Consider the following 19,482-nt stretch of genomic DNA (forward strand, 5'->3'; position numbering starts at 1 on the left):
GGCGCTATCATTTACCAAGCTGACCCGGCAGACCTTGGAGCCTCATTGTAACATTCTCTGTATGGTAATCCAGTTAAAAGCAGAATGCAGCCTAAGTGAGACATAGCTTAACACTTTCATATGCTCAATAAAAACATTACTGGGAAAGAAATCATCAGCTAGCCAGACAAAGTCATCCTTCTCAAGGGGGACGGATGGAGTAAAACAGTGAAGTAAAGTAGAAACAAATTGCAAGCAGTGCTAGTGATATGTGGGTGGTGCAAATTTGAGGGTAAGGTTGAGGGATAGTCCAGGCCAAGCCACCACAACAACCTTTGCAATGACTAGAGTTGTTTTCAGTGTTGCTCTTCTTTAATCAAGGAGGTTGAAACTTAGCAGGGACTTACAAAAGAGTTATGTGTTTGCAATGCAGCTTGAAAGCTTCAGGGAGCACAATACCCATTTATGCTGAACTAATTTCTCTTATAGGACTCAGAATACAAAATCTTGAGTGAGGGGAACAGATTAATCTCAAGTTTGTACGTTCTGTTTCAAAGCCAAGCTTCTCAGAAAGTCCTGGAATGCTCTCCACCTCCCATACATCAGGGATGTGCCTGTAATAGTCAGGATCTGCTTGAGGAGCTGCGCTCTCAGTGGTCGCCATCACAACACGCTTCATAGATGAGCTCAGAGACAGCTTGACCAGGTTGATTTATTATTTGTGTTGTAGTAGGACAGGTGTTACTGAATGACTAATATTGGCTCTATTCAAGACATCAGTTAAGCACTCAAAGGCACTTAAACATGCACATAATCACAGATAATGCCTCAGTATCCCTGACTTCAAGGAGACACCAACAGTGCAGGCAGAGTCAAGCACATGCTTAAGTACCTTCATGAATCAGGGCCATTATTTGACCAAACTACTTGTGGTATTTGTGAAAATACTGACAGATTGCAGAAGTTTCATTGACATAAGGCTGAGTGATTTTTTGTCCAGAAATGTGAAGGACCGTCACCCGTTTCTCTCTTTGTCTGAACTGGTTCAAGAGACACGTCCCTCATGTGCTGAAGGTGAGAAACTGCAAAGTGTCCCAATGTGCCTTGGTTTCAGTGTACATTTCAGTGGGTTTAAGGCATGCAGTGACACAGAGGTTCAGGAATTGTCGTTTCTGGACATGTTTTGCCATGTCTAAACTCAAAAAAACTATGTTCAGTATCAGGTTGTGAACCAATAAAGTGCAAACAGCAGATAGGACAAAGTTTGGAAGGAAACCAAAATGCCTTTGAAAATTTAACCAGCTTTATCCACAGGCCTGTACACCAAAGGAACAGTCTGTTTCTCAAAGGGGAGACTTCAGCTGGCATCATACTACACTACCCAACTTCCATCCAACAGCAGATCCCATGCCAGAGCCTGCAGGCAGTGTTGTTTCACATCAGCCCCATAATTTGAGGGCTAAAATGCTATCTACCGCTAGCTGGGAAAAGGGTTTGGATGCTTTCTGGTTTGGAAAAGTTTCTTTTTGATGATAAAGAGCTCTCAAATTCAGCTGTGAGTCGTAGTTTAATCACTGTCTCTAGGTGCCTGGAGTCAGCTTTCCTGAGCTGTGTGGAGATGGGAGCTTACAAAATGTCTCCATTTGATGTAAGGGGGAGGGCTTGTGAGGAGTACACATTTACCCAGAGATTTATTGGGGGAGAGGGCAGGCTTGTGCCAGACTTGAAAGAGAACATGCTTCTGGGAGATAAATTCATTTTCATGTTTATTTATCTAGAGTAGAAAAACGGTCCTGCCTAGTAGAGCATATGCTGGGCGTAATGAAAGACAAACGTCAGCTTTTGAAGGAAAACACCCATTCATCAAAGGACATGGAAGAGCAAACAACTTGCTCATTAAAACACAATTGAAAGGTGGCTTCTCCACTCCACCTGCTTTCCCAAGTTGGGGGCTGCATGGGAAACTACTGCTCTCTTCATTTTCTGCTAAGGCTTTTCCTATCTCAGAGATGGGGGGGGGGAAACCCCAATACTTAAGCTCATAGTAATTCACCAGCTTTTTCTTCACTGTTTTGAAGAAAGCCACATCTGCATTCAGCTCAAGTCTGTTGTGACTGATCCTGGCTGAAGGACTGACTCCATACCTGGGCCAAGCTCTGGACAGCCCTCTCTGCTCTCTGTGAGCCCTTGTGGTGGGTGCTGGAAGCTGGTAATATGATACATCCCAAGGATCCCTTTGAATAGGAGGAAGCAATCAAAACCTTCTACAATTTCCCACAGTGGGAAAGCAATTTCCTCCTCCAGCTGTAAGACTGGGGCAGATTGAAAGGTCTCAGGGAAAGTAATTATGGCCTTTGATGAGTCTATCAGAAAGCTGAGACTGGCTCATTGGTGTGAATAAACATTTTTGTCTTTGACCTAAGTGTCTGTATAAACCAACAAAAAGAAATCATCTTAGTGTGTCTAGTGTCTATATTCCTGAATGTAATGTTGATTTCTTTTAAACATCATCCATATATATGGACATAAATAAGTAATAAGGAAAAGAATAAGGACAATAGCCAACCCATGTGGTAGGTATCCTAGATAAATCCACCAATGTTTGAGCTCTGACTGGTTTAAATTGTTTGCCAGTGTTCTGTTCATTTTCTGTGATTTTTTTTGGCCTGTCCTCAGTGAGGCTTTTGATTGTGTCTGTCATAATATAATTCATCTGCATTCTGAAAGCCAGTTAATTAATGAATTAATTTCTGTAAAATCATGGCAGAGAAATACAAGCTGTTCTTCCAGACCGACTTTTATTATTGCACATGAAAGCTCAAGAACAGAAAATTACTGAATCACTGGTTGATTTTTGCCCACTTTTAATTTGAAATCACAGCTCAGTTAAGTCTTTTAAAAACAAGTCAGTTGAGCCCAAAAGATCCTGTTTGCAGTTCCCACTTGTCAGCAAGGACTTGCTGCTTAAAAAAACCAGGAGACTTTGAGGCTCCTCTTTAAGAGTAGATTAGATATAAAAAGAAATGAGTGAAAGAAAGAAATTCTGTTTTGCACTTAGAATCTGCAAACTGGACCTGCAAAGAAACAATACAGCTCCAATCTGGGAACACCTTGTAAAACCAAGGTCTAGAAAAGTGTGCGTAGGTAAAATTACTCACCATCCCAATTGCAAGACATCAGTGTTGACATTTCTTTGGATGTAACTGGAAACTTAACAACGGTGATCCACTTTAGCTGGGGATTTTCTTAACCTATAAAGTTCAAGTAGCTGTTTCTTCTCCCCAGACCACTGATCTGGCTTTGCCGACTCTGAGACTAAATAGACGCCTTGTGTGAGTGACCTTATTGACAACGCCTGGCACATAAGCTTTATTTTCAAAAAGTGAGCAAGCAGACACCCGGGTTTAGCTTGTGACCTATTAATATATCTAGATGGGACACAGCAGGGGCCACAGGCATCTCAAATGGTGCATTGGTTTGTTTGAACAGCATACTGCTCTGTACCCATGCACAGTCCAAGCCTGAGACCTGTGGGCCAGGAGGGAGCAGCAGTGTAAGATGAACTGCCTGGGAGAGAGAGAGCTGGGGCAGGAAGAGGCAGACTCCTCTTTTCTTCTGTATTTTTTAAATTTTATTTTCTTTGTGTTGAGTTCTTTTTTCTGGTTCTCAATCTCGGGGAGAATAACCTGGATGAACTGTCCAGCTGCATTGGCTCAGCTGTACTGGTCATTGTGTGCATGGGGTCACAAGCTCATCCCATTATATCTGTATGGAATGGAGTAACAGCACCTTCCATATCTCTCCTTCTGCTTCTCTTCAGCTCATCTAGTGATCACCCAGGATGCTGCTAAGGAGAGGGTAGAGATAACAGCTCTTTTATAGTTGATAGGGACTGTGTTTAAGCAAGAAAAAGCAGTTCCACTCACCTGTTCCTTCCACGTCCCGTGGCAGTTACAGAGGATTCATACTGGAGGGTATTCCTGTCTGCTTTCATGCTGCTCACAGGTGTGCTGCCTTTCATATCTGAGCTCTTATAATGCCAGTTCATGTAGTGACTGAGTGGGAGACATCTGGCCTGGCTTTAACCATGAAAAAAGGTTTGATCTTTGTTCTAACAAAGTTCCTATAATCAATGGAAAGAAAAACATTTTCCAATATATAGTAATTCCCATCTATCTCAGCAGGGGATTATGGTACTCCTCTCCCTTTACTGAATAGAAAATACCAGAAATCAATAACCTCCAAAGAGCAGAGGTTGCTTTGTTTTGCTTTTCATTGGCAAGCACACCAGACTGAGCTATGCTGGTAGATAATGTCCTCTGTCACAGAGGCTGCCAGAGGTAACCCCCCAGCCCCATTTGCAGAGCAGTTCACTTGAATGACCTGTTGAAAACCCCTAGGAAAATTAGCCGAGGTGACTGATCCAGCCTTTTCAAATGTTGGGCTCAGCTAACACAGCTGAACTTGTTGAAGTGTCATAGACCAGATTTGTGTGCTCTGATTTGCTGGAAGACAAAGGGCATGGCAAAAGTGCAGAGATAGAAGAATCATCATCAGCTGGGGATTGGAACCTCTTCCAGAGGTACAGCTAGGACCAGAAAGGTGTGTATGCAGAAGCAAAACAGGCTCCAAAACTTCCAGCTTTTTCTCCAGTTGATCAGAAACTAAAAGCTATTGCAGCCATTGCAAGATTATAGAGCTAAAGCTTGTCTGCTTTAGTAACTCTGCTCTGTTTTTCTTGTGCTGCACAAAATGAAAATGGCAATCCTAGAGATAACCAAGCAGTGAAATTATTGTGGATTAGGGATTTATGCATATAGACACATATCTAGTTTTTAAAGAAAGCCAGGAAGTTCCACTCCTTGGAAAAAAGATAAGGGATATGTCAGGCAGAGCAGACAGAGTGCTGGAAACAGCCACTTAAAGGCAAATAAATGAATGAGAAATGTCCCAGGTAGAAGATAACACACTAAAATATCATTTAACTGCAAAGGAAAGGACATCAGAGGTCACTGTGTTTCTTCTAGTTGTCAGGATTCCTGCCCACAGAACAAAGCAGGCAGTGCTGACATAGCTGAAGAGTCCTGGCACTGCAGTAGGGCTGGATCCAGCTCTAGCATGAACCCAGGCACCTGTTTAATTCCTTGGGATGAAGCTGCACATGCTGAGCAGAAGAACCAGTACCAGATGTGCCTTTCCAGGCCCATCCACAGCCACCCATCCCCTCTGTCTCCTCTTACCACAAGTTGTCATCCTTTCTCTCATGACTATTTTGTTGTTAACCCAGATCTAATCTAGGTCAGTAAAAGTCAAAGGGAATGAGGAATGGATCTCTTTCCACAAACACAACACGATTTTTGGAAGAAAAATTCTGATTCATGTTTACCTCTCTGACCCTCTTCCCCTTGTTCCCTTGCTCCGTAGATGCCAACAGGAGAGGGAATGTTGTGATATATTTCTCAAGCCACATGAAGCAGAGACAAAAGATGGGAAAGTTCACAAAAAATTTTGGGTCAGGTTCTGCCACTCAGCTGCTGAGATCTGGCCAGTACAGATGAAGAAGCAAATCTCCAAGGATTTTTTTTTTGTGATTTGGCAAGGTAAGATTCCTTTGTCTTAAGAGGAGTGCTGTATGAGAGTGTTTAGATCACTTGGCAATACATGGCACATCCCCTGCTGCTTCTGCTCTATAGAAGAGATGACATGCTCCTGTTGAGCCTGATGTCCTCAGAGCATGGCTTTGATGCTGTAATTCAGAGCTGTCACCTCCCAGAGCAGTGATTGACTCACTGGACAAGGATAAGCTCATTAGATTGTGGGCATGAGGCTGACTTGAAACAGGCTTGTTCCTATGGGATGCCGATGCTCCTTCACTGGATAACACACAGGACCCAGGATTGCTCCACTATCGTCTGTGTAGAACTTTGGGTTTTCTCAACCCCAAAGATCTGTTACTATTTTGATGTAAAACTGGGTTATCACATTGGAGTTTCTTCCTCCAGATGGAAAAGCAGTGCCACAGTCAGAACAAGAATACAGCATGAGAGCAATGAGGGTGGCATTTTTTAACTATTTCACGCATGGGTACCTCAAGCTACTTCACAGGTGTCCAGAGCAGCTGTCCTTGCTTATCACTAAGAGCACAGCAGTAATAAGGTGTGAGGATTTATCCTATGGGAAATGGATGATGAAGCAAGGCTAGAGATGAGGCCATTGCAAGGCCCATTCTCCTTCTTAGCCTCTGGTTCACCTCCTTGTTTTGTTATCACAACATCCACAAACAGAGAGAAAGACATCCTCTCTTCAATAACTCTTTGGCCACTAATAAGCAATTTTCTCAGTGTTTCCCATCATGGCAACCTAGAGCCAACTTTCCTGGAGTAGTAAACAAACCCATTTCCTCCCACTCACAGCGCTGGGGTTTGCTTTGTGAGCCCAAAGAAAGGTTCAACTCAGTATTTTATATAAAATTTAATATACACGACTGGCCTGAGTTTATAACAAAAAATGTATGGAATGAAACTAGAACCATTTCAAAAACATGAAAAATATACATTCAATTAGAGGTGGATCAAGATGATTTATTTGTGCAGCAGTGTTGAGCGTATGTGTTGGAGAATATTGCAGTACAGTTCGTCTGACTGCTAGAGGTGAATCTGAGTCACCGTGCCTGAAACTCAGAATGAACTTTCCCAGAATTTAGGAGGAAGCCTTTAGATCTCACCAGGGAGCTTTAACTTCAGTTTGTAAAGCTGCTTTTGTTGATAGTGTGGCTTTTTTAAAAAAGTAAGTCAACTACCTGAAAATATAGACTTGTCCAGGCCATCTCCTGCAGTAGTATCCAGCTGGTGCAGTAATGCTTCTCCTTGCTCTTTGTCCTGTTGTGCCAGAGAAGGATGGGAGAAGATGGAAGTGGCTGTTTGTCCAAATTAGAGAAGACTCAAGTCTCTGTCACCTCTCTCTGCATAGCCACTTACCATTAGCTCAGAGGACCTGTAAGGTCTTCTCACCATCCTGGTCTTTGCTAATGGCAGTGATCCTCCAAAGATGTGGAGCAAGAGGGAATTTATCTCTTCTGTAGTGGCAGCCCAGGCATTCACAGCGTCTCACCACACTCCTCCAGCTAAACCAAACTCATCCCTGTCTGCAGACACCGACTTGGCTGTTTGATGCTTTCTCCAGCCAACCCTGTCTTCCCTAAGTGAAGCTATTTTACCATCTCCCATTTTTCCAGGCTGGACTGGGCAACCTATTAATTTCAAAGCTGCCTTCAAACAGTGTAAGGCAAGTTTCTCTTCTCATTTCCAGCTTCCAGATAAGCTATCTATCAGATAGCTACCATGAGAAATTAGACATCAATTAACATTTGTTTTGGCTTAATGTGTGTTTGTTCAAATGTTAAAATCTCAGCCTGTACTTTATTTTAACCTGTTTTGTCATTTGTCAGTAACTCCCTCTGCCATGTTTTATAGCAGGCATTTTAGAACTCTAGGAAAAAGGCAAATTTATGCTGTTCAGGTTCTGACCCTTAGCATGACTGGGGTGTGAGCATGAGGGCCTGGACCAAGTTTCTAAAGTAAGGTTTGTGTTATGTATGTACTGATTCAATAGAAAATACCTGAAATCACATGGGAACATACCATTCAGTTTCTTCTCAGTCAATGTAGTGCCAAGATCAAACTGGTGTTTGAAGACAATCTTGTATGTTGAGTCAGGGGGTTGGACTCAATAATCTTTTATGGGACCTTCCAGCTCAAGATATTCTGATTCCGTGGTTCTGTGCCTTAGAGAGACTCATTGACCAGGGCAGATTTCTATGTCCCAGTGAGATTTTGCTGTTTAATAGAATATGCTCCACATCAGGATGAACAAGAGATCATTCAGAGCACTTTATCTGCAGAATAATCCTTAGCCCAGCATAGGAGTGCTGTCATGGGCTGCAGGATCCCAGCACACAAATTCTGCCACTCTCCCAGTGTACAAAATGTGTGTAAACTAATCCCATATGTTTCTAGTCATGTCCACCTAAATGCCTGGTTTCTGGTAGCCTACAGTGAAGAACCTATTCTGCTTGTCACATGGGGGACCCAGTGTTCACTGACCAAGAGCAAAACTGCTTTCCACACCCAAAAAGAGAGCAGTCACCATGGGATGGAAGGTCAGGATCAAAACCCTGGTCTAAATTTGCCAAAGCAGACTTGAATGCAGGTTGCCACATCTCACATGGATGCTTAACTGTTGAGCTACTGTGTGAGGGGTAAGTATGTCTCACAAGATGTTCCAGGATAGGCAAGTCTCACCATTTCCCCACTTACCCAAAATTCCATCTTTGTAGGTACTTTTAGAAATCCCATGAAAAGCTTCAACTATCTGATGTCTTCACATACAAAGACATCTGAAACTTTCCAGTAAGCAGAGCTGAAATCCTTTAAACATAAATTGATGCTTATTGTCAGTGATCATATTTCTAATATTTAATTTTTTCTGTCTACAAATATTTTTACTTAAACTGTACTTTTGCAAGATGTGGACTGTTGTTGCTGGATTATGCTTTGTTGTGTGTTCTTCCTCTTTTAAATGTAGAGTGGTATTTCAAAGCAAGCAGCTTTCTGTCTTATAAGCATGGGAGTAACAAAAATTTTAAAAGAGGGAAATTAAAATAAGACAAAGTAGTTTCAATTTCCTAGCCATGTTAGCACAATAATCATTATATCAAAATGATGGCTACGTTGTAATAATCGTTACTATTATTAGAAAATCCTGAGCTATTTTAAAGAAACTGTTAGCACCATTGTCCATGTTTATAAAGCAGAGAAGTTGAGGCAGAGGTGGAAGGTGTGTCTTGTGTGTCCCCCAGTGACAGCTGGTAGCAGAGCCTGAGTCTTTTAAGGTGAGCACTAAGGATTTCCTTGCCCCAGCAAGGAGTGGATGTGACCATTTTGTGCCAAGGACTCAACATCCACGCTGCTCCATGTTTGAGGACAGTCACTCCAGAGGAGCTCTAGTCCATGTCTGAGGACAGAGCTTTCCTTGGCTGCTGGAATGTGTGAGGTGCTCTCCTAACCCATGACTTGCCAAGCCATGCCCAGCATTCAGGTGGAAAGCTGCTCATGGCCAGGACTATGTCAGGGTTGCTATGATATACGAAGGCTGAGGCAACATTTTGCACTGTCTCCAGTGCAGTAGTTCCTTTTTTGCTTCTTTGTGTTTCTTGAAATCCCTGCTGATGGACTGTGCCAGCTGCCACAGTAATTTGCAATTTGGAGGCAGAGGGAGCTCTGTCAGCTGGGACTTGTGTTGTGGATGCTGGACAATGTCCTTCAGCTTGCCAGGCTCAGCAACACTCCTGTTCTGTGGCAAGGGAAGGCCAGCAATTTTCCTCACAAAACCCAAAGGATGATGATCCTTTGGGTTTTGTGAAAAACAGCTGTTTCTGTTGGATGCTGGTAAACATTGTATAGAAAAGGGCTGCTGAATGTGGTCTGATCATTTTTCACTGCTTTTTCAATAACTGCAGTATGTGAAGTTGCAATCTCAGCGACTTAAGCGTAGGTGGAAAATGCCTACCCTGTAAATAATCAATTTAACTAAACTCAACCATGATATACACAGCAAAGACCAGTCCTTGGAGGTTTCTACATGCTGCCATAACTTCAGGCTAAACAAGTCTGAACCGAGAAGTGTTTTGTCCCAAGACTGTATATTTTATGGGAAGCTGATGCTTATTTTCCATGGGAAGCTAATTTCCAAAGGACAGTTTCAGCCTGGCAGCTCAGCACAGTGCTGCTGTGACAAGCTGCTCTTTTAGCAGAGCTGACAGATTTTTTTGAGAAATATTTATTTTTTCAGCTAAGTCATGAGGCTGGTGACAGGTACATCGTGGAATGAAACAGAAGGAGTGGAAACACACAAGAAAACATGGAAGTGGGAGCAAAGCCTTTTTCACCAGCATAGGACACATGTTGAAGCCACATTTGTGCAGCTCAGTAGAAAGACATTAATTATGGTGTAGTCCAAGTCTGCTGACCAAAATAAAGATCCTGAATGGAAAAGTTTGTGTCAGGTGGACTCAGGTCAATTTTTGGGGAGTTTTCTTTGCTTGTATGTAAGATGTAAATGATTTTGCTTGATCCAAACCAGCATTTTTTAGGCTAAAAATACATATACCAAGGGAAAAATACCTTCCATCTTCAGTCCTGACCTTTGGGAGAGAGAAAAGTTTGATGCCAGTGAAAAAAAAGCTCCTGTTCAGCATTTAACCAGGCTGACACATTGAAGGCTAAATGCATCTCAAAATAGAGAGTTAAATTGAAAACAATTCAAAGGGCTGAAAGGCACAGTCATACAAATTAAATGTCTTCTGGAACTAGTGCCTTTCAAAGTGTCTTATTCGAGCAAGTATGAAATGAGACATCTGGGCTTGAACTGTTACTCAAAATACTGTCTAATAAAATTAATTTCTCAGATGAATCAGGTCACAAGCACCTCCTAATGAATTGTCTGGTATTTTGATTTCTTCTCCCTCAGTTTCCCCATGTAGCATGGGGCCTCAGCCAATGCCAGCTGCAGTGATGCTCTCTGGAAAACAATGTCTAGAAATAACCTTGTGATCACACATCCTAAAGGACTTTTTTGAAGATACCTCCTAAATAAGTGAATATCAGTCACTGAGAGATGCCCAGAACAAACAAAGTGCACAAAGTGTACCCAGTCACAAGGATCAGCTTCAGAATACCAGCTCATCCCAAATCCCTTCCCATAAGGTGTCAGTGACCCCAATCATTAGTCTTCCACAAAATTCTTTGTCATGGATGGAAATGGGCATATGCTTTCTACTTCTTGTTTTTGTTGCTGAATATGGCCAATTCATCCACAAAATTCTCTGTGGGCATAATACACTAATAGCATCCAATGTTATAGTCCCCTCATGCACTGCAGATTATTTCAGCACTGTCAAAAGTTTAGGCATAACCACAAGTCCCCAGGGAACAGAATTCAAGAGATACCCAATGATCATGAATCTCTAGAAACTGATCTGGATTTTGAATGACTGGCTTGTAAGAAGACCATCTATTTAATGAAAAAGAGGAAACATTCAAAAACTTAATGTGAATGAATATTTATAAAAACTTCCCTCTTGTCCCCCAATCATAAATTTCTGTAAATTTATAACAGCACTGCAAAAACAGCTACATACCAAAATAGGCCACCAGCTGAATTTAGGGCTGCGTACTCTGTGAGGGCTGAAAATTGTAACACATAAAGTGTTGTTTGTAGCTGCTGAATTGGTTCATATGCCACTATATTGACTTCACACAGCTGTTACTTGGAAAATCATTCAGGCACGTTGGAAAAGCAATGAAGTCAGTGGTTAAACATGATGCAGGTTTTACAGGACACAATTGATTAGGCAATTCCATTGGTTGTTCTGTCAATGAGGTACCTGAAAGTAACTGAGTTCACATGCAGGTGAATACATTCCTCACCACTCAGGAAGCCTGATGTGCCCAGCATGTTCAAATTTTTATATCTGTTGGTACAGGTGTAAAAGTGGTGGCAAGTAGGGTCCTGTGCCTTTCCATTTATGCCATCCTGCAGAGAGGGACTCTCTCTCTGACCCGTGGCTATGCCCATACTGGTAGTTTAAATGAAACATAATCATTCACCCTGTAAAGTCACCAAAATGGTCCTTTGTGAAGTTTCACTCTGTGCCAATTACAGCTTTCCCAGGTGATGCCCCAGTAAGACTGGGGAGGTAGAGCACTCCAGAAACTATTCCCAGCAGGCAGCTGGTCCTGGGACAAGGGATATTCCCAGGGTCATTGCCTTTACTGGTACAGGCACAGCTTCAGCATACAGATTTCCAAATGGTGTAGAAATGTCATGCTGGGGCCTGCAGGATCCTGGAACTGTAAAATGATATATTTTCTGCAGAATGACTTCCACTCATTCTCCAGGCTCATCAGATTGTACCAGGAACGCGGTAGGTTGTCCCGACAGAACATAATATTACTGTTGCAGTGACCCCTTGAAAGCCCTGAAGTGGAAAACGCTTTGCAAACATATTACTAAAAGAATGTTCCCACCTCTAAAAAATGTATAATATAAGCAGGACAAGAACCAACATGGATACAGGTGGACAGGAAGCCATGAGGTTATCTTTGAAGGCACCTCAGGAGAGGCACAGCTCAGCTGTAAGCACTGTCACATTTTTTGTGGCATGACAGGGTTTTTTCTCCAAAATGTGGAGAGACATTTTCACATCTGAGCAAGGGTATCATAATGCTTGTAGCTCAATCTTCACCCATTTTCTCAAATAAAGCAAAGCATGCTGAGATGCATAAAGGAAGAGCTGTTAATGGAAAACCCTTCTCTCCCCTAAATGTCAGGACACCCCTCCTGGGACTCCATGTTCTTGGTCTCTCCCTACATTGTGTAGCAAATGCTTTGCATTTACACATCTTTTCCTTCTCCTGGCAGCTCTGCCAACTCCCTGTTGTGTTCTTTTCCCCTTTTGCCTCATCACCACCAGTGGTGGAGGCCAAACACTCTTATGTGCAGCCTCATGACATCCAGATTTAGTCCTTGCTGATGTTTTTGCAGCTCCATTACTTCAGATGGGCTTAGACAAGTCCAGCAAAACAACTGCCTCTGAGGATGCAGTCATGACTCAGTGTTTGAGAAGACAGCAGAACTCAGAGCCACAGCTCCTAGAAACATGTAATGAGATCACTTTTTTAAAGTATAACCCTAGCTCTCACTTTTTCAGAGTAAGGCAAACCCTTCAGTTTCAATTCTTCTTTAATTTCTTCCAAGCCAACTTTATAACCTTGGATGCCCAATTCTGAGTTTTTCATAGTTTAAATACAAATTTATGAACCTTAAAAGTTGTAAATTGTATTGGTATATCTGTCCCATCAGATAATCTCAAAAATACTTCTGACTTAACTACAGTATAGCTAGTCACCCTCAGCTTGTTTTATGCTCTGTGGAGAAAAATAGGAGCTTCAACAGCTTGGGTCATTAAATTCATCTGGTACTTTCTAGTAAAATGAATCTTGTCCTAGAAAAGTCTTTTTCTTCCCATGAGGAAAGCCAAGGGCAACTCACCATGTAGTCTACACCTAAAGTTTGGTGAAATTCAGTTTATTCAAGAAGTAGCATGACTGACTTTGGTTATTAAATTTCATGTTTATTCCTTTAAAGAGCATCCCATTTTTGCTGACTAGAGATGGGACTGTCCTAATCACATTTGTCAGCACAGAAGAGTGGTTTGGTATCTTGTGAGCCCTCTCCCTGTCTGCAGTTGTGCTCTTCATCCCAAAGCATGCCTTTCTTGTTCCCATTCCCTTCTGCTTTTTCTACTAAAAATCAAGAGTTTGTGATATTGCTTATCTTGGTAAAGCCAGGAATAACCTCATACACAGCTTTCCAAAATATTTATACTGGTTTTCTCCACTTCTCATTTGAATCCCCAGTGAGTTCAACAAACTGCGTTTCAGGAGCTAAGAGAGTGAGAGAGCTCTAGGCAAGCAGGAGCTGTGAAAGCAGGTAAAACATCCTGAAGAGGCACCTTTAATGCTCTTTGTAGAAAGGGTTACCACCTCCTACGTGCACATAGGTTCCCTCTCATTCAGGGGACAACATGGATCAAACACTGTAGATCAATCTATTATTGAACCGTGAGGGAAAAGAGAAGCAATGAAAGTCATTGCAGTGAGCAATGACACGGTGGAAGATCTGAAGATCTGCCTTTGGGATATCTCTTGAAACCTTCTTACACTCTTCCTAAACAGCTATCAATGAGTTCATTGATAGCACCTGGGGAAAATTAAGGAAAACCAGATGAACCACAACAAACCATGGCCATCAGTGCATGAGCCAGATGAGAGGGAGCTGCTCTTCCTCCAAGCATGGTGGATTTCTGGCTTCTGTGGTGTCTGACCTCACACTGGACACTTGCACAATGGTGCACTGTCATTTACAGAACCTTGCTTCAGTCATGGATAGGCAGTGCTGTGCTGACCCAAATCACTGGGAAAGTCAACTTTTTTTCACTGAAACGTAATATAGGAACACGACCATGTCATGCTGAAATACTCCCTGATTTAAAGGTCACCTATTCTTTACTTGAGATACCATAAAAAGTTGGCCCAGACAACTTGATAAATAACTTCAAATCACAATTTCTGTTTCATAATAAAAGTGCATGTGGGCAGCAGATGAAAAAAGAACTTTTCACCCTTAGATATGCTGTATGCTGAATTGTATACATAAAAGTGCATTTTGTTATTAAATTTTTTCCAAGTATCCATCCTACTTTTATTCCCAAATAATTTTTCTAAGTGACATATTTAATGTGCAATAACACATACTGAGTTTCCTATGAATCCAAGCCAGGATGCAGGATGCCTTCATCTGGTTTCCTCCCCAAACTGCCTTAAAGCCCAATAAATCTGTGACTATTTCCTCTCTGAAGCCTCAGAGGATATAGAATTACTTCACAGTTCCTCAAGCCCAGAGCCTTCAGCGTGGCTGATGGAGAGCCAAGATCAGAATGGAATTGCTGTAATTGGAAAGTGAAACAAAAATAGTCCCCTGGAAAGGAGGAAAGTACAATGACAAAAGCAAGTCCCATTTGGAAATGCAGCATGATGGCTATCAGACATCGTGGTGAAGTGTGTTTGCCTCAACAAACTGTTCAAACAGTAGCGACTGTCATATGGCTCCCGTCATAACCCGTCATTAACAAAAACTCTGTAACAACACTTGATGTAGTTATGGCCCAATGCAGTTTAGTTTTCTCATTATACAGTCAGCAGTTTCTTACTTTTCCTGAAAAGGGATAAATTATGCTTCAGCTTTAATTTTATGTAGTCACTTACCCTCCCCACACTGCTGTTTTATTGTGTGATCCATGTCATAGTAAACTCCCTGCCTGGCATAACTTTTATTGAGAATCATGTTGCTGCTGGCTTTGAAGGACAATTTCCTGTGTACTTACAGGTTCAGTTTAAGGGAAGCAAGGAACTGCTCTGGCCACTGCCCACCTTTGCAAAAATCTGTGACTACAATACATGGTGCAGTATGAGAAGTTTGAGTTTCCAACACCAAAAGAACAGGTTTTTGTTGCATTCCCCACACCTTTCTAAATATGGAGAAATAAAAGCAGTGTGTTTGGCTCTCATTTGTGTTTACATGAGAATCAAAGTGCATTTGCATAAATCCAGTGTCTGTGCAAAACCACCTGCTCCTGTTCTTCCTGCAGGGAATTTCCAAGGGCAGATGCTGTTACTTTTAGGTTGTTCTGTGCATAGAAACAGATGGAGCTCAGGCAAAGTGTTTAGCAGAAGTCCCCATGTATAAAACCTCCTATATGGACCTTTATGATCCAGGTTTTTTACAGCTTATTGCCCTGTATCTATTTGCAGACAGACTACTAGCAGAATTTTGAGGAAAGAAGGTTTTTGTGATATGTTAAAGAGGTTGATGTCAGAAAAAATGAAGATTATCTTTCTTCATTGAGATTGTAACATGTGATAGAGTTGCTTAGAGAGATCTTTGGTGTTGCAGAAATGAAGGTAATGAATCCATCACAATCAGAATCTACCTCAGGATTTCACCATCCCTGAATATCCTGATCTGCTGTCAGATCTATGGCTAGGTCTGTGGCTATGCCACATTAGGGTCTTTACAGGCATTTCAAGGCCTCAATGCACACCCAGACAATGCTGCATAGATACCCTGCAACCTACTGTCCCACTCACAACCTCTGCAGCTCTTCCTCTAAAAAGAAAGGAAAATTACTCAGTTTGAGAGTGTCCTTATCAAATTCACTTTGCTTAACATCCTTATAGATTCAAAGCAAGATCTGTAGGCATATCACTGTGGTTTAACAATCCCTCTCCTTTCTGCTGTATGCTCCAAGCTTTACAGAAGTAAACCATTAAAATATGTGTTTCTCTCACAGCATGGCCACTTGGCTCTAAGCATTACTTAAAGGACATGGGTAAACACAGGAAAAGATGTCCCAGCAGGAGGGAAGTGATTGTGGGGACAGTATGTTCTGACAGCAATTCAGGTTACAGAGGAGGTATTGGCAGATAATGAGTTGTTTTATTTAAATAGTCAGCAGGTTTCAGCCCAGAGAACAATGGAGTCTGCTCCCACAGCATTGCTGTACACATGCAGGGAACTTCATTTGGTCAAGTCAACATAGACAAGAAAAAGGCAGATAACATCTCTGAGAGAGGCACTGGGCTGAGAGATTGGCCCTGGTTCTCCTTTGCCCACAGCACAGAAAGTCACTTAAGGTGACTGGCAATACTCCATGGCAAAGCTGGAAAGTAGCGAGGCAAGTTTGGGCTTTTCCAGCCTCAGGGTAGTTCTTATTTTTCATTTAAACACCTGTGAGGTTCTCAGGTCAAGATCCATAGCCATGCTGGGTTGGGAGGGGGACACAGCATAGGAACTGGAAAGGGCAGTGAAGCACCCAAACCCTAATGGGGATCCAGCCCTTGGCTGTGCAGGGGTACAAAAAAGAGTTCAGCAGCAGATGGACAAGAAGAGTCATTCTTAGGGAAGAATGGGACTATTTTCTTTTAAATAGGCTTTTTTTCTTGCTGCCTTCTTATTTCTCTGTTGATCCCATCTTTCCTTTCTTTCCATATCCATCTCCATCTCCAGCCTCACATCTCTCTGCAAGCCCTCTGGGAAGCCTACTGTCTCTGCCCACACACTTCTCTGCCTTCTTGAAGCAGCTCCCAGCATCAGTGGCTCTGCCCAAGCCATAGGCAGGTGTGCCCTGCACACCTGGATTTGGACTTTGATTCCTGGTACACCTTTGACATCAGTACATCCCACCCACTAAAGTTCCATGGACTTCAGGCCTCCTCCGTGAGGAATGGGGATTTGGAAGAGGATCAATTTATCCATTGACTACTCTTTTAAGAAAAGCAGGTACACTGGTGGACACAGAAGTACTTTTTCAAGTCTCCAGGAAACTTAGCAATACACTTCAAAACTAAGCAGGGGCTGGGAGCAGTTTCTGTCTTCTTCCATCTAGTTTAACTTAATTATAGGAAAAGATTTGAGATGAAAAGGTGTGGTCTTTAGCAAGTGAGGCAGAAAGTTCATAATCCCTTGTGAGATAGACAAGATCACCCATGAATCCAAGAAAATAATCTGGAGAAGGATTGTAGGGAAAAGTGAAACATATAAAAGAGTCTCCATCTCCATGAAATCTGTGATTTTCAGTATCCAGTGGAGTATTTAATGTAGTTTACATGAATGAACTCCCATATTGATTACATTTGCTCATAGCAGTATCCCAACCCTACATGTTGTCTAGGGAGATGTTTTACATACAGGCAGAGTATGGCAAGTCATTTCCCATCATTTGGTTGACCTCTGACTGAGAAAACACTCCTTGAGAAAAGCAGTAAGTCGTTCTCCATGTCTCCCTGGGGACAAGAAGAAGAGGGATGACCCTGCAAGTAGAAAGATTCCAGTCAGGTATTAGGAGAAAGGCCAGTGACTGAGTTTGGGCAAGTCATGCAGCACCTATCACAGGATATTTTCAAAAAGAGATTAGAGAAATCTCTGTAAGAATTTGGTGAGGACTAACTAATCTTTCCTTGGGGCAGGGAAATATGAAATGCCTTCTGAAGCTCTCTTCCAGCCTTGTTTTCCATTTTCCCACCTACAAAATGCATTCAAACAACTGTGATCTCTTTCTTTCCTCTTTTCCCTCAAGAAACAGTTGGGAAGCTGTCTGTCCACTCAGCAGAAAGTTGCCATTCAAGCCCTTGAACACATGAGCTGGCTGCCATACATTTTGACTAAGGCTCTCAAAGAGAAGATGGGTAGCTTGCAGTCCAATGAGATTACCAGCCAGCCGTCGTGTTCTTGGATGTGGGGAGCGTGCTTCTCTCCTTGGGAAGTGAGAAATGTTCATGGATTTCACAGACACCACCAAAAAAGCCAGCTGGGGGGAACAATTATGATGCCTATGTCTGGGTGATGTTTATGATCAACAATGATTGGGGTAGTGCTCAGAGAAGCAAATCCGAGATGAAAGATCCCGTATCATATTACCAACCACCCAACCCAAGTGTGCCAACACTGACAGACACCCTTTGGAAACACACAGAATTCAATTATTTTGGCTAAATTACCATATCCATGGCAAATTACAGGCTGTCTATTGGAAAATATCTCCTCTCAATCCTGCCACTTTTTGTTCTTCAATTATGTTTATGTTCCCAGCATTTTTCCCTCCTGGCAAAGGCCCAATGTTTTTTGGGAAGGACTAAAGATAGGCTTTTGCTCCACAGAATGTTATTTAGTGGCTGGACAAGGTTGCAATCAGACAGTGTGGTCTTCGATTCCACTGCCGACCTGTGATATCAAGCTTTCAGCATGACCTACAATATTGGATCCAGATCTGAGCCTTGGCAGACCAAAGCAGTGCAGAAAATCTGACTGCTGAAGGAGAGAAGTGATAAGGGCTGTGTGGTTGCAGGCTATCAGAAGCTGCTTCTTATCAGGAGTGTCTTCAAGAGACTTGGAGAGGGATGGAGGAATTCACTGACTTTAATGGACAGGAAGCTCCATTTCTGCCCATAAACACACAAGAAGACCAGGGCAAGAAGTCTGGAAGTGAAGTGAAGTGAAGTGAAGTGAAGTGAAGTGAAGTGAAGTGAAGTGAAGTGAAGTGAAGTGAAGTGAAGTGAAGTGTTCATACTTTGCTGAAAGCAGGGAAGCTCTGCCCAGAGGCATCAGCTTGGCTGTCAAAATCTGTGCATGCGTTTTAGCCCAGCACTCAGCAACCTCCTAAGGCAAAAATCAGGGGGGTTCAAAACTCTCCAACCTTTCCAAATAGTGTAGAGAGACTAGAGATGGAGCCAAAAACTTTAAGCAGAGATTTAAGTACCTGCTCCTTTTCTCGTTAGTCTTGTGCATTTGAGACTTGATTTTTGTGTTTCATTCTGCAACATCTTCATTCTCAATGGCCACAGGAGAGGTCACCCAGTCTCACCATGATACACATCCCACAGCAAACATCTCACAGCCTGAAGAGGTGAGCAGGGAGCTCATGTTCACGTTTAGAAATCACTGACCTTCTTGGGCAGAACAGGAACTTCTCAGAGCAGGTGCTGTCCCACTAACTCAAGTCTCTGGTGTGTGTGCTGGGACCTATCTTGTGCCCTGTGGGGAGGGGCAAACACACCTCTCCCAGTACTGTCTAATCATTTCCCATCACATCAGTTCTCTGATATGGAATTAGAGGTGAGAAATTGAGGCACAAACTCTCAGGTCAGGTTTTGAAAAGATTATGAAGGGATAGACACCTTGTCTCCATTTTAAAAATCCTGTCCCACAGAAATTACCCAAGAAGGTAGAACAGAGATCATGACAGAACAGGGATTTTTGCTCCCAAAGCTCTCTCTAAAGGCGCAGCACTACTCCTGCCTTTTAAAGGCTTTTTCAACATTTTAATTG

At 42.4% G+C, this 19,482-nt stretch overlaps 1 long non-coding RNA gene across 1 annotated transcript; it reads right to left on the reverse strand.

Annotated features, from left to right (window-relative positions):
* Positions 1–3,309: 3,309 nt before the first annotated feature.
* LOC138109166 (uncharacterized) lies at positions 3,310–11,243 on the reverse strand. Its single transcript, XR_011150322.1, has 3 exons — positions 11,177–11,243; positions 3,906–4,102; positions 3,310–3,826 (listed from the first exon to the last, which is right to left on the reverse strand). It is a non-coding gene; the product is annotated as an uncharacterized lncRNA (long non-coding RNA).
* Between the last annotated feature and the right edge of the window lie 8,239 nt (positions 11,244–19,482).

The sequence above is a fragment of the Aphelocoma coerulescens genome, chromosome 4 (genome assembly GCF_041296385.1).
Source record: "Aphelocoma coerulescens isolate FSJ_1873_10779 chromosome 4, UR_Acoe_1.0, whole genome shotgun sequence".
Classification (NCBI taxonomy): Eukaryota; Metazoa; Chordata; class Aves; order Passeriformes; family Corvidae; genus Aphelocoma; species Aphelocoma coerulescens.